This window comes from Pelodiscus sinensis, chromosome 1 (genome assembly GCF_052426305.1).
Source record: "Pelodiscus sinensis isolate ZL-2025 chromosome 1, ASM5242630v1, whole genome shotgun sequence".
Taxonomy (NCBI): Eukaryota; Metazoa; Chordata; order Testudines; family Trionychidae; genus Pelodiscus; species Pelodiscus sinensis.
The window spans coordinates 153,813,547-153,830,051 of NC_143052.1; the positions used below are offsets into that span (position 1 = coordinate 153,813,547).

At 41.3% G+C, this 16,505-nt stretch overlaps 1 protein-coding gene across 5 annotated transcripts in view; it reads left to right on the forward strand.

Moving 5' to 3' along the window:
- Positions 1-16,505, forward strand: part of NME7 (NME/NM23 family member 7) — a 174,888-nt gene that overhangs the window by 152,165 nt on the left and 6,218 nt on the right. The gene's annotated exons all lie outside the window — the stretch shown is intronic.

Consider the following 16,505-nt stretch of genomic DNA (forward strand, 5'->3'; position numbering starts at 1 on the left):
AATGGGGCTTCCATCATTTCTCATGCCACCAGCCTGCTGGGTGTAGACATGCCATTTCTTTCCCCACTTCTTAGCTTGATAACTTGGTTTATCTGGCATGTCAATGGACCGTCATTGTCTTTGCCTGTTGGCCAAACTGAGCCACACATGCTGACTCGAAACTGCCTTGTGAGCTTTAATACTTCTTTTTAAATTGCAATCCTGGTGTTTCTGGTGAACCATGTCTCATTTGTATTCAAGACCTGCGCAGACCTTTTTACCAGCTCCCACTGATATGCTTGGCTTGAACACATTTTAGGTATATTTCCAACATAAATCCATAACTCTTAGTATCTATCCCATATAAATATCATGCAAGAGTAATGATCAGTTAGTTATTCATTTTCAAATGATACAAATGGCATAGTTTGTTCAAAGACAGTTACAGTGGTGTGTGGAGTGTGACTACTGGAGCAGGCCCCCCAACTGCAGGGATGGGGTAAAGAGGGCAATTGCACATGGAGCCCAGCATTTCAAAAGGGGTTAGAGCTCCCAGCTTGCCACAACAGCTGGGCTCTCAAGGCCCCTTTTTAAAGGCAGCAGGAGCTCTGCTCCGTGGGGCTCTCGAAGTTGGGGGTGGGGAGCGCCCAGCATGGTGCTCCAGGTTGTGCTAAGGGCTGACTGCCTTCATCCATGCCCCTTTTGCCTGAAGCTCCAACCCTTCCAGAGGCACAGAGCTGCCCCCTCTTTGCCCCCAGGCCTGGAATGGCTGTCGACCCTGCTGTACCAGGGTGTTTAGTGGCAGGGTAGCGTTTGGAGCTGTTGTGCAGCTGAAGATTGCAAGCGATGCATATAATTGTTTGACTAAGTATTTGATGTATTCCACTTGTATTTTTGTAATTGTCTGCTGTCCGTAGGGGCTTCTGCAAAGCTGTGATGCAGAATTGTGACATAGAGTCCAGAGAAGTAACAGAGAGGTAGCCGTGTTAGTCTGATCTTGGTAAAACAAAAAAAGCAGTCATGTAGCACTTTAAAGACTAACATGATGGTTTATTAGGAGATGAGCTTTCATGGGGCAGACCCTGAAGAAGTGGGTCTGCCCCACGAAAGCTCATCACCTTATAAACCATCATGTTAGTCTTTAAAGTGCTACATGACTGCTTTTTTTGTTTTACCAGGGTCCAGAGAGGCACATGTTGTGCATTCTTATAGAGACTTTTCTTCTTTCTTGTTCTGTTGTTTCTCTTAATCTAAAATTAATCATTCAGAGTAACAGTGTGTGCTTGCTCTTTGAGTGTGGAAAAATTCAATGCTCCCATGTCATTAAATGTCTAATGGCAATTTTCACAAGGGGAGGTGCGTTTAATGCAATGTCTTGGTGAGAGCCAACCTGAAATTTCAGTGTGACTCTTCTCTTCCCCTCTTAAATCATCGGGTAGGGATTCTGGTGTGCTGTCAAATGGCTGCCAAATTCCGCGCCAGAGGAGTTTGATTTTAATGTTGGATGGGTCAATTCCTATCTGTGATTTGTGTAACAGTGTGGGGTGAAAGACCTCATATGACTTGTCTTAATTACTTTGATTATTTATAATTTCAGACTATTGTGCAGCAGTACACCTGGCAATAATGAATAATAAAAAACTAGAGTCCTTTGTTAAAAGATACAAATATTGAAAGTAATCTTTTTGTTGCAACAAACTTTGTGTAATAAACTATATGAATGAATAACTCTGGAAAGCATAAAGATGCTAAAAAGTATACAATTTCTTAGTGTGAAATTTCAGTGTGTCACATTCTGAACAAAGGTCTCTTGCATTGTTTGTTACATATTAACTTCTCTGGCATGCAATCAGCCTCTAGCCTCTGAGAACTAACTCTTACTATTCACACGGGGATGCAATTTGTAAAACATTACACAGCAGAAGCGCAGAATATGGCAATGAACCTTTCAATAAGGGTGTTCCATTTGTACAGTATTTCTTTGCAAGAGCATTTAAATTGTTAATAAAGAAGCCATTGTTTCCCAGTCATATGGCAATTGTGCAATGAAGTCTTTTTTTATTAGGCCTGTACTGAGCTGCGTAATCCATAGTAAGATTGTTTTAATAATCTCAAATGAAAAGGGAATTTTTTTTGAACTTTTCATGAAAACAGTAGGCATTTTAAAAGACTGAATTTGCATCTGTCACTTTTGTATATATACTAATTTTCAGAGAGATTTGTGAGATGATAAAGATTGTGATATAAGTCTTCTACCACTTTGGTTTTTGAATACCTGCTATCCAGGAGGTATGTGCATAGAAAAGAAAAAATCTGGAATGCAGGAAAATATTTTGTATCTAATTTGGGGGTGGCTATGCACATGTTTGCTAGCACTGGAATTTTGTCTCAAAGTTTCCTTATGCTGTGTACCTTGCTGGTAACAAGAGGTGACTCAGTACAAAGAATGAAGAGGACTTTCTCCATGGAAAAGTAAATGGAAAAGAAAATAGTAGGCCTAAAGTAGATGTATTACTTTTAGTTCTTTTGATGCTTTAGGGAGGAAAGATAAAGCCCTAAGGCACTGTTAGTTCATTGCTAACATAAGAACAGCCATACTGGGTCAGATCAAAGGTCCATTCAGCCCAGTACCCTGTCTGCCAATGGTGGCCAATGCCAGGTGTCCCAGAGGGAGTGAACTGAATAGGTAATGATCAAGCGATCTCTCTCCTGCCATCCATCTCCACCCTCTGACAAACAGAAGCTAGCGACACCATTCCTTACCAATTCTGGCTAATAGCCATTAATGGACTTAACCTCCATGAATTTATCTAGTTCTCTTTTAAACCCTGTTATAGTCCTAGCCTTCACAACCTCCTCAGGCAAGGAGTTCCACAGATTGACTATGCACTGTGTGAAGAAGAACTTCCTTTTATTTATTTTAAACCTGCTGCTCATTAGTTTCATTTGGTGGCCCCTAGTTCTTATATTATGAGAACAAGTAAATAACTTCCTTGTTCACTTTCTCCATACCACTCATGATTGTATATACCTCTATCATATCCCCCCTTAGTCTCCTTTTCTCCAAGCTGCAAAGTCCTAGTCTCTTTAATCTCTCCTCATATGGGACCCATTCCAAACCCCTAATCATTTGAGTTGCCCTTCTATGAACCTTTCCTAATGCCAGTATATCTTTTGTGAGATGAGACCACATCTGTATGCAGTATTCAAGATGTGGGTGTACCATGGATTTATATAAGGGCAATAAGATCTTCTCCGTCAGTCTTTGAACATGGTGAGTGAAATGGTTATGCCTCCTCTAGATTGGCCAAAGGAACCATGCTGAAACTGTGTTTAAGTGGTGTTTAGAAACATTCAGCTAACATGCTTTTGCTGCCATAGAAGATGAAGCCCATACTCCACCAATTTTGCCAATCTAGGCACTAGAGGAAAGATGTTAACAAGCTGGGAGCGGATCAGACAAGCTATGTTCATTTCATCTTATCTCATAGATATCTGTGTCAGTGGTTCTCCAGCAGGGGTACGCAAGGGTGGTGTTCTGAGAGTACATCAGCTCATCTAGATATTTGCCTAACTTTACAACAGGCTATAAAAAAGCACTATCAAAATCAGTACAAACTAAAATGTCATGCAAGCAAAGACTTGTTTACACTGCTGTGTATACGACACACTGACATGGAAGTACAATATTTATATTCCAATCAATTTGTTTTATGACTGTATAGTAAAAATGAGAAAGTGAGCAATTTTTCTATAATAATGTACCGTGACACTTATGTCTGATTTTGTAAGCAAGTTGTTTTTAAGCAGAGGTGAAACTTGGGGATATGTAAGACGCATCAGACTCCTGAAAGGGATGTAGTAATCTAGAAAAGTTGAGAAACACTTTATATGATAAATGAGATATTCAGATAGATAAATAGATATTATACAGAGAGATAGAGAGAGAATATGCTGAGCTAGAAATTTTAAATGTTTGATGTTAAGACTTCTTAAAAGCCTGTCTAGCCTGCTTGTTTTCGCCTGACTTCTTTCTTAGATTCCATCTGAAACAGGGGCACATTCTCATGGGACTGCTAGATTCTGCTGTTCATGCGCCACAACTACATTTCTATGTTTAGCTCACTAATTCCATCAAAGCTAATGTGGATGTGTCTACTGGAGCTGGAAATTACACCTGCTAGCACCAGTGTAAATGTACCCTGTGTTGTATAGAACTGTGTGACTGTAAGGCTGTTTTCTGTCCACTACTACACATTTAGGAGCCCAAACACAAAGCGGGTATGTGAGCTAAAAAGCTTACAGTCCAGGTAGTACAGAAGAGCCTTGAATGGAATCCTGACCTCATTGAAATCAATAGGAATTTTGCTATTGACATCAGAGAACGTCTTAACATGATTGGTTATTACAGGAAGTTTCATTGACTTGTAGGACTTTGGACAAGTCTCACTGTCTTACTATGTGTTGGTTTCCCCATCTATGTATGTAAATAGTGGTGATAACACTGAGCCATTCCATAGGGGAGTGAAAGTCGTGAGACTTAATTACATTGTTTGAAAGTTCTTTGAGTGCCAAAGTTGTGTAAAACAATCAAAAGGTGAAAGATCACTTGGACTACAGCAAGATGGGGTAGTATTAACACTCAACATTTTGGAGTAAATCCCCTGAAAGAAGAGGTTATTTATGGTTTGTAAAATGTTACCATTTTCTTAGGTGTGAAATAATCTTTGTTGTACCACCAACTGTAGCATATATGGTTCCCTAGTAAGTTACTTTGCATCTGTGCCAGGCTGCTTAGGGATAGCTTGTTAGCTGTACATCTCCCAATGTGCCTCTTGGGCCATGTTTACACAACTGCAGTAAGTCAACCTTAGGTCCGCAACTCCAGCAATGTACTTAGGTCAAGTTACCTCAGGGATAACTTTCCTGTCAACTTATCTTACCTTACTCTTTTCATCAGAGGTAGAGTACAGGGGTCATCTGGAGAGCAATCTGCAGTTGACTGGCAGGTCTTCACTAGACCAGCTAAATCGACTACCGGTGGCTCAATCTGAGAGCATCAGTCCCAGCAGAAGTGTAGATGTGGCCTTGGTGCAGTAATTATTTTAACTTCTAATGGGTGTGAGCTCACCTTATTGCCCTTTACTAGCGTCTTCCTTCTCAGGTACTTTAATATAGATATTCACTAGCTATAGCAAACAATACGCAAATCTCTAAATCACTGGTGTAGTGACTTCACTCTGAATAGACTCTCTTGTTCTCCCTTTTGCAGTTGTGCTCCCATTTGCTCCTGTGGTATACTCCTGTGAGTTACACAGTTACAATGTGGAAACCTCACAGGATTTGCCTCTTCCTTTTTCACATGTGTGTCATCTGCAGGGAATTCTGCATCATAGGGACCTGATATTTGGAAGTGTTGAGCACCCAGAACTTCATTTGAAGTCAATGTGAGTGCCCCACCCCTGTGCAAATCAGCCCCCCTGCTTTTTATTGTTAGCCATTTTATAGCTATTTACATTGTCTTTAAAGCTATTTTTTCCTGTAGCCTGGCGCTATGATTCCTTTAGTACTTGCTCAAACTAGACAGGGAAATACTGGGCGTGGATGAGAGTCATCTTAGATGTTGCAGGAAGTGTGGTTTGAATTGATATCGAACCAATATCCCAGGACAATGTTGGGAACTGCATGCTGTGGTCTTGAAATGTGTTGTGAATGCAGGAGTTACCACATCAAAGGGCTGTGTGGACCAGTATCGTGTCCCTAACAGTGGCCAAGATGAGATGCTTCAGACAGAGGAGTATTGTCCATGCTGGACAATTATGAAATAACATGATCACAGGCAAAGTTTCTTTTAGGGCTGCAAAAAAAATTGTGATGATTAGTTTCTGTTTTAGTCATACCTGTTAAACAAAAATGGAATGCCAATTTAAATGTATTATATATATTTTGACGTTTTCCTACATCTACTACATATTTGAGAGAGTTTGTGTCTGTCCGTCCAGCTGAGTGTCTGTTTCTTCAAGAACTCCTCCTAAACAGTAAGAGCTAGTACCACCAAATTTGGTGTGTAGCTTCATCTTCTCATAACTTAAAGAAAGGTCAGGCTTTGGTTGTGCCAAGACAATAGGTTGTGCCTGGAATCCAATTTTCTCATCAAATGGAAAGGAAGGCACTGATAGCGGAGACATATTATAGAATGGCCACAGGGAGGCCGCAAGCGCCCCAGCCCAGGGGAGCAGCCACCAGCTGGCCAGCACAGCCCCCACCACCTCAGTTGGCCCTGGGGAACAGTTGTCAGCCAACCCCACTCTCTGCCCTGACTCCTGCATCTCCCACACGCTGCCGTGGTCTCCTTCACACACCCAGCTCCCTGCCCTGACTCCTGTATCCCCACATCCTGCCCTGAACCCCCCATACCTACCAAACCCCTGCCATGACTCCTGCATTCCCATATCCCCACCTCCTGTCATGAATCCCCCACACCCAGCCTCCTGCCCTGAATCTGTATTCCACACCCCCTTCCCTGAGCCCCCCATACTGCCCAACCCGTGCCCTGATTCCTGCACCCGTCACATATCCTGCCCTGAGCTCTTCCTCATCCCAGCCCTGCATCCCACCACACACACACCAACCCCCTGCCCTGAGCCCCTCACTCCTCCTTGCCCTGACTCCTGCACCCCTTTCCCCCAACACACACACACACTCACTCAGTCTCTCCCCCTCTCGCCCCCAGCCCTGAAGGACTGGAGCAACGCTGTGTAAATCTTCTAGTTTTCAAATATATTTGTTTCAATTACAACACAATACAAAGTGTACAGTGCTCACTTTTTATATTTTTATTACAAATATTTGCACTGTAAACAGAATAACCAAAAAAAGATATTTTTTTTCAGTTTACCTTGTACACGTACTTTAGTGCAGTCTCTTTATGGGGAAAACACAATTTACAAATGGCAATTTTTTTATAACTGCATTCAAAAACAATATAAAACTTTAGATCATACAAGTCTAAGCATAAAGGGACATACAAATGTTTAGCATATCTGGCACATGAATACCTTCCAATGCTGGTACAGTAGTATCATGTGAATGTCCTGTTCTCATTTTCAGGTGACGTTTTAAATAAGAAACTGGCAGCATTATCTTCTCTAAATGTAAACAAACTTTTGTCTTATGGATGTGAAAGTGTAACCATTTACATGGTTAACCAACGAGCCTAGGCTCATTGGTTAACATGCACGATTACGCACAGGGGCCCCCTTTGTGCCGCTGCCTCTGACAGAGGCAGCAATGTGGGGGAGGGGCTGCATGCAACCATGTATGTTAATTGATGAGCCCAGGCTCATTAGTTAACTGTGTAAATGGTTACATGCTCGCACTTTTAAGCAACCTCCCTGCACGCTGTGACCCGCACAAATTTCTCTATCCCTCCCACACTATAGGCACACACACCTTTACCCAGTTCCTAGGGCTCAAGGTGCAACCCTATGAATTTACACACCCACCCTTACCCAATTCCTAGGGCTCAGGGTGTAACAACCCGCAGGTTGGCAGGATCTTTAGCCACTGAAAGAGCCTCACACAGTAATGTCCTTATCCTCTTTTTATTGACAATTCGCAAACAAGCAGAATGTAAAATACAGGACTATGTAGCACTTTAAAGACTAACAAGATGGTTTATTAGATGATGCGCTTTCGTGGGCCAGACCCACTTCCTCAGATCAAATAGTGGAAGAAAATAGTCACAACCATATATACCAAAGGACACAATTAAAAAAAATGAACACATATGAAAAGGACAAATCACATTTCAGAACAGAAGGGGGATGCAGGGGGGTGGGGGGAAGGAAGGTAAATGTCTGTGAGTTAATGATATTAGAGGTGGGGAAAGGTAAATGTCTGTGAGCTAATGGTATTAGAGGTGATAATTGGGGAAGCTATCTTTGTAATGGGTAAGGTAGTTGGTGTCTTTGTTGAGCCCCCCCCCCCCCCCCACGGAGAGTGTCGAATTTTAGCATGAATTGTCTTAATTGTCCTTCTTTAGATTTTTTTTTTTTTTACACTTTATCTGTAACTTTTTGAGATGGGCTAACCATAACTGAACACATATTTGAAATGAGCATGTGCTCAACTGACAGGTCGGTAGTTTCCTGGGTTATTCTTGTTTCCCTTTTTATAGATGGGCACTATATTTGTCATAACATTTCAGTGTTGTTCTCTGTCGATGAAAGCAGTGTCTCCTCTTGTTTGCTTTACCCATTGTTTCTTTTTTCATTGTGTTCACTGAAAAGATCTGTTCATTGAGCTCTCTGCCATGAAGCCCGGGTCTTTTATGTTATCGAATTAAAGTTAATTTAGAACCTGCCAGAATGTATGAATAGTTCAGATTGGCCCTCCCTGATCAGTTTTGTTCCTTACGGAGGAAAGGGGTGTAACCTTCATGTACTGATCAAAGTCCAACGAGGAACTAAATTCTCTCTGTCTCTTTATTTGGAAGCGCTATACCTTGCTTCTTTGTAGGTTGAGCGGTATTGCTGTAAACTGTTAAATAGCTTCAGAGTCTCACTCTTGAGGTGGATGCATGTCAGTGGTGCATAAAATGACTCCCTTGTTTGTACATCAGTTTGTAAAAGGAAACAAGACATTCTACAAATATATTAGCAAGAAGAAGACCAAGAACAGGGTAGGCCCATTCCTCAGTGCAGAGGGAGAAACAATAACAGGAAACTTGGAAATGGTAGAGGTGCTTAAGAACATCTTTGTTTTGGTTTTCACCAAGAAGTTTGATGGTGACAAGATGCCAAGTGAATGCTAGTGGAAATGAAGTAGGTTTAGAAGTTAAAAATAAAAGAACAAAATAATAATTACTTAGAAAAGTTAGGTGTCTGCAAGTCACCAGGGCCCGATGAAATGAATCCTAGAATACTCAAGGAGCTGATAGAGGAAGTATCTGAGCCTTTGGCTATCATCTTTGAAAATTGTGACAGTCGGGAGAGATTCCAGAAGACTGGAAAAGAGCAAATATAGTGCCTATCTATAAAAAGGGAAACAAGAACAACCCAGGAAACTACAGACCAGTCAGTTTAACAGCTGGGCCACAGAAGATAATGGAGCAAGTAATTAAGGAATTCATCTGCAAACATCTGGAAGATAATAAGATGATAGGTAACAGCTAGCATGGATTTGTAAAGAACAAATCATGTCAAACCAATCTGACAGCTTTCTTTGATAGAATAAAAAGCCTTGTGGATAAGGGAGAAGCAGTGGACACGGTATACCTAGACTTTAGTAAGGGATTTGATATGGTCTCACATGACTTTCTTATCAATAAACTAGGGAAATGCACCCTAAAACGGGCTTCTATAAGGCAGGGGCATAATTGGTTGGATGACTGTTCTCAGAGAGTAGTTATTAGCAGTTCACAATCATGCTGGAAGGACATAACAAGTGGGGTTCTACAGGGATCTGTTTTGGGACCAGTTCTGTTCAATGTCTTCATCAACAATTTAGATATTGTCATAGAGAGTATGATTATAAAGGATACCAAGCTGGGAGGGGTTGCAAGTTCTTGGAGGATAGGGTCATAATCAGAGCTTGACAAACGGCGGTGAATGCCGCTCGCCAGCCCCACACTGCACATGCGCAAGAACCACATTGTGCATGCGCATACCGCCAGTAAACGGGTGCATGGCGGAAATCTGTTCGCCACAGGCGAGTAGATTCTATAGTTTGTCAAGCCCTGGTCATAATTCAAAATGATCTGGACAAATTAGAGAAATGGTCTGGGATAAATTTAATAAGGACAAATGCAAAGTACTCCACTTAGGAAGAAATAATCAGCTTCGCACATACAAATGGGAAATGACTGTCTAGGAAGGAGTACTGCAGAAAAGGAGCTAGGGGTCATAGTAGACCACAAGCTAAATATGAGTCAACAGTAAGACACTGTTGCAAAAAAAGTAAACATGATTCTGGGAGTGTTGTGAGCAAGATATGAGAAGTCTTTCTTCTGTACTACTCTGTACTGATTATGCCACAGTTGGAGTATTGTGTACAGTTCTGAGCACCACATTTCAAAAAAGATGTGGAGAAATTGGAGAAGGTCCGGAGAAGAGCAAGAAAAATGATTAAAGGTTTAGAGAACATGATCTATCAGGGAAGATTGAAAGAATTGGGCTTGTTTAGTTTGGGAAAGAGAAGACTGGGACTTGATAGCAGTTTTCAAATATCTAAAAGTGTGTTTCGAGGAGGAGGGAGGAAAAAATTGTTCTCCTTGGCCTCTGATGTTAGGACAAGAAGCAATGGGCTTGAATTGCAGCAAGGGAGGTTTAGGTTGGACATTAGTAAAAACTTCCTAACTGTGTGTCAGTGGTTAAATACTGGAATAAATTGCCTCAGAGAGGTTGTGGAATCTCCATCACTGGAGATATTGAAGAGCAGGTTGGATAGACATCTATTAGGGATGGTCTAGACCAGTATTTCTCAACCAGTGGCACAAGTACCTTTAGAGGTACTTGAGAGAAGTCGAGGGATGGGGGGGTGGGGGCGGTATGTCAACACAACTGAAATTTGGAGAAAACTAAATTTTTGTTTTAAGTTTTACAGCACTTTATTATTTTTGTACTTTTTACATCCAAAAATTTCAGCACCCACCCATCTACAATTACGTTGTTTAAACAAATGTGTTGCAATGGTAGAAAACAAGTTTTCTGAAAACTGTAGGTACTTACAATTTTTTTTTTTTAAAAAAGGGGGTACTTATAGTTGTTTTTAAAGGTGGGTACTTTATTAAAAAAAAGGGAGGGGTTGAGAAACACTGGTCTAGACAGTGCTTGGTCCTGGCATGAGGGTAGGGGCCTGGACTTGATGACCTCTCGAGTCCCTTCCAGTTCTAATGTTCTATGATTCCTAAAACCCTTTGGGATGGGAAGTGTTGGAAAAATGCAAGAGTTTTTGAGTGTTTTTTAATCCATGCTACAGTATTAATACTGCACTGAATCAACAGCATCTGAAACAGAACTCAGTGTTAGCCATCACAAAGCGCAGCCAAGTCTCAGCAGATGTAGAGCAGCTTTAATGGCCAAAATGGTATTTGAGTTCCCATTAGTCATTTCAAATTGAGATATTCCTAAGGAGTTATAAGACCTCAGTGCCATGCTTCAGTAAATGTCACATGGATCACATTATTATCTGGACCACATTCCTGGAGCTGTGCCACTGGTTCAGTATGGGTACAGTGTCAAAATTGTTTCAGAGATAGCTTTGATGAATTGCATGCATTTCTCTCAGCCTGTTGGAGGGGCACTGCCTGGCTCTGAATTAATAATAGACTACGGAGCCTTCCATCCTTTGGTTGATGATTCTAAGTCAGCTGTGCTCAGGTTAGAAACAACTGGAAATTGCTATACAGGCAGTCCCTGGGTTACGTACAAGATAGGAACTGTAGGTTTGTTCAGCCGCTGAATCTGGACACCAGTTCTGACTTACATACAGATTCAACTTAAGAACCCCAGGCGTCCCCAAGTCAGCTGCTGCTGAAACTGATCAGCAGCTGATTCCAGGAAGCCTGGGGCAGAGCAACTCTTCTCTGCTGCAAAGTGTAGTCCTTCCACCATAACACACCTGCCTCAAGCTACTATTTCCACGTTAAAAAGAAGGGGGGCTGTGGCTTCTCTGGCCTGCCTGGTTTCAGTGCCCCAAGGCGCGTGGGGCCCAAATTTTCTTTGTGCCCAGGGCCCCAATAAGTCTTAATCTGCCTGTGTACCAAGGTATGCTACTACTGCTTGTTCTGTACCTATTTCATGTTTAAACACAGAACATTAGTCTCTAAGGCTATCTAGCTACCTGGCACCTTGCATTAGCATTAAATTCCCCTTTATTTTTTTAAGGGGGAGTTTCCATTTCTTGGGAATATTCTTCTCCCTTGTGAATTTCTCTGTGTTTTCCCTATTAAATTCTTTGCTGTTTCCTACACTTAAGAGACCTATTTCCTTGGTATGCTTGCTTGCTTGCTTGCTTTGCTTTCCTTTTTAATTTCCTGTCTGACCTTTCCTTGTTCTCAGGATGCACACGGTTGAAAAGCTTCAGAGGGGTAGCCGAGTTAGTCTGTAACAGGAAAAACTTAAAAACCAATAAATAGTCTAGCAGCACCTTAAAGACTAACAAACATAAATGGTATCATTAGCTTTCGTGGGCACAGCTCACTTCTTTAGATGACTGTTGAAGAGAAGTGTTTGCATGAGTGATACAGTCAGTGTGTTGTTGGATTTCATTATTGCCAGCACAACTGTGTAAACTCCTGAAACAGCTAGGGTAGAAAGTTTGGAAAAGAGTATTTACAATGCACTTTGGAAGCTTAAGGAAGGAATTATCTTCTTTAGTCCTAGGATTGCAGCAAGTTTGTGTCCACTGTGGAATGCAGCAGATTTAGAGCTCTCTCTCATGGGTCTTGCTAGAGTCAGAGCGTATCATGGTTCTTTTCCCATGTTACATAGGAGAAGGAAGCAGTGGCCTTATCTGCGTGTTATAAACCAGCTTTCCTTAGTGGTTAGATGGCTGCTAGGATTAGTAATGGGATAGGGAACCATTTGTCTTCTGCTTCAAACTTATTTCGGGGGAGTGAATGAGTGTGCCTGAAAGTTACCACCATTTAAGGACATGAGTAGTATGAGTTTGGTTGGTTTCACTGTTGTTCCTGATGAAATAAATGTCCCCAGAGAAAACTCACCGTGTTTGCCACTGATTGGCCTGGTTGTTGATAGCAAAGAGGCCAAAGTTTTGAGTAGACCATACAGTCTATATTGCCCTTTCCAGGTAAAGGTTGACACATGTTAGTGTTGTGTGGAGGAAGTTTTCTTTCCTCCTGTTTGTGCTGTACCTGGATTCTAAGTAGGGTGACTACAGGCTCAGATTTTTCAAAGTGACTAGCAATCTGTCTGCCTCCATTTTTGATACCCCACAAGCGGTATCATAAAGGGGCCTGTTTCTATAGTGGCATGAGTCAGCACTTTCTGAAAACTGGGCCACCTCAAAGGGACTTAGAATAGATGCACCCAAAATCACTAGTTACTTTTGACAACCTTGGCCTTGTTCTAAAGCTAACAATGCATCACCTTTCACAAGCGCTAATTCGCTAAATAGATCATGATAACAGGGGAAGTAGATGGGCACTGTTGGCTACAGATTAGTCACATTTATGACAGCATTTACCCAGCAACACACAGCTCCTGAGAATAAGTCCTTAGAAAAACAAATCCTTCCTCCATACCATATATATGTAAATTGTTAACAGCTTTTAGTGTGAATCTGTGGCAGCTAATCCACATAATTGTATTTGGAAAGAACATAATGACACACTGTTTGTACATTATACCGTACTTATTGTGCTTGTTCTGCCTTTTGAAGATTGTCAGTACATTCTGTATGAGTGTCAGACAATGCAATAAAAGCTGTCTTAAAAGAGATTTTCTAGACATCGAGTGAGCCATTAGTGTGAGCGAGTTCCCTTTCAGCAAAGCCATGCAGGTGGGGGCCCAAGCCATAATAAATAGGGCACTTCTTAGAACTAAGACACCTATAGTTAACACTGTTATTACTAGTTGTATAGATTTTAAGTGTGACATTCATCTAGATGTACCAAAGCATTTTATAATCATTAATGAAGTATTATTCCCATGTAGTGAATTGGGAAATTGATGATCACAGGGATTAAGTGACTTTGTCCAAGGTTTCACAGCAAGTTGGTGGCAGAGCTATAGATCTCAAAATCCTCAAATCATCTACATTAGGGATTTTAGATATTGTATAATTAAATAGTCGTGTAACCACATGATATCTTAGCAGTTACACGACAACCAGTGTGCTCCCAGCCAGGAGCCCCCTGCCATCCAGCACTGCTGCCTCTCTCTCAGAGGCAGCAGCAAGGGGTGGCAGCAGCCCCTGTCTGTGAAGGGTCTGAGCTGACTTTAATAGAGGCAGCAGCGCAGAGGTGGAGAGGAGGCGGCGGCACTGGGGAGCCGGTGTTAGGGGGAACTGGCTTTTAAGCCGGCTATGACCAGCACTGGCTTCTCCCTCTTCCCCTCCCCCCGCTGCCTCCGTAGGGGGCATCAAGTGGGTCCGCAGAGCCACCTCCTCACAGGCACTGGCTTCCACTCTCCCCCTTCCCCCCCGCCCGCCTCTGATACAAAGGCAGCAAGGGGTGGGGGGAGTGCATGTAGTCAGCAAGATTAACCGATAAGCCCAGGCTAGGTTGACATCCATAATCTACATTCCACATATATTTGGTGTCTCCTTCCATTTAGTGCTGTAAATTAGTTAAATCAGAAATGCATAATTATGTTTGACCAAGGTTACACAGAGTTTTTTCCACCTAAGAAATGGATTTTAACTTTCCTACGTGAATACTTTTTGTACCCTTAATTTTGGGTCTCTGACACACCTTGTGTTTCACATTTGGACTTTAGCAGGTTGAAAGGGTTGGGGAGAGGTGGGAAAAGAACTCTACATTTCTAAGGCTTAAACCTCTGGTTTACAAAACGTTATTGATGTTATATATATGCATGTTATTGCTTGTTCTCAAATTCAGCTATTATGGGAGTTTGTCTTTAAATCTCTCTCTCTATTTCTTAGGTGTTTTAATGTGCCTGTCACTCTGGAAATTCAGGTGATTTTATCACCAAGTGCAGAGACAGAATTAATTTTAATGTAGAAAATTATAGCTGAGTCAATCTGTCCACATGGACAAGTGTTCATATATTACAGTTGATAATATACCATGTAAGCAATAAAGTAGTAGCAGCTCTACTGAGTGCAATGGAAGCTTTTACATAGTCACTACTGTACAAAGAAACCACCAAGAAATTTGAGGTTCATGGCAGATAGGCCTTGCCATAAGTCAAGCTGAATTCAAAATTATATATTAGTGTGCCAAGTTATGCAATGCTGCCAGACACTGAAAAAGACAGAAACCGTAGGTACTTGTGAAAAATAGCTCTAGTACATTAGCATTCTAATACTCATAGAGCTATTGGGCACTGCACAAACATGCAATAGTAAGATGGCTCCTGCTCTCAAAGAGCTTGGAGATAGCTCCAAGTTTCCTTTTTAAACATGCAGCTTTGTCAACATCAAAACATTTCATGGAAAACTGCAGATTTTTAATAATTTTTCGATGGAAAATAGTGTAAGTATGGAAATGTATTTTTTTGCTTATACACAGATGATCAAATACACAGTTATGATATTAGTGTTAATTTAATACTATTTAATAAAAGTCAAAATGAAATCAGTCCAAACAGGAGACAAAATGAGTACCTTTTGAAATGCTTTGACACTACTGAATTGAAATGCTTCAGTGGACACAAATCAAAACAATTTGGAATCTTAATATTGTGGGACATTTCAAAATGTTGGCTGTTTGTTCTGAATTGGGACCTTATTTGTAAATGTCAGAATTTCCCATGGAACAGAAATTCCAGTTCCCAAACAGCTCTGCTACAATCTAAGCATTCAATTTCCCTTCAGACTTCATAGTAATGTTTTGGGATTTTGTCTATGCTATGAGCTAGGGGTGTGATTCCCCTGTTCACATATACATGCTTGCATTACCCTGATACTCAGCAGTGTCTGGTGGGTTTGGATTTTGCACATCTCAGCTATGCTTACACTGCCACTGCCACCAGAGATACACGGCTATTTATAATCTCACTAGTTCAACAAGAGCTAGCACAAGTTTGTGTATCTGAGATGAGGGGGAATCACACCCCTAATTCATAGTGTAGCCATAATGTCAGGGACACATTTCTTCTAATGTGATGCTATCTCTGTCCTTTGTTTTTCTCGGTTATTTTTTCCTCAAGATTTTTTAATAGAAAGTTTCTATCAGGTTCTGTAGATTGGAGGGCTTATATTTCACAACGCCCTTGTACTTCTGACAGTGGAGCAGCAAATGTCTCTCCAACGCTGTCTCCTTTGCAAAACTGGTTGCACAAGTCTTACATCTAGGCAGGGTCTCCCAGTTTCTTCCTTTAATTTATGGTCACTGATTCTGTTTTACACAGCTGTACTCTTGTGTATCTACTGGTGGGAAGGTTCCATGTTGGATTCTCCAAAGTCTGGATGGCTTTGGTCTTGTTTCCTCAGTGACTCTCATATGCATCCAACATAGATTTTGGTGCAGTGTTTTGGGGTACCATTTAGTTTTTAGGGGTAGTGTTTCTTCCAATGGGAGGAATTAGTTTTGATGAGGGTTGTTTATGAGTGTTTTTAATTTCTGATCCTCTCTTGATCTAAGGTTGGGGAAGCATTTATTGCTTTGATTGAGACGGCACCAAAAACTGAATGCTTTTAGTAGTTTTTATTTTTAAATTAGACACTTGAATTGTCTTAGTTCTGCTCTGCACCCATTGCTGCTGGAGTTCCTGTGTAGATGAAGTATTTGCAAAATAGCAGTGTAGGATTTCTGTAATGGGCTTTTGTCCCAGTTCCAGTAGTTAGTATAATTTCAACCCACTCTACCATACATTGGA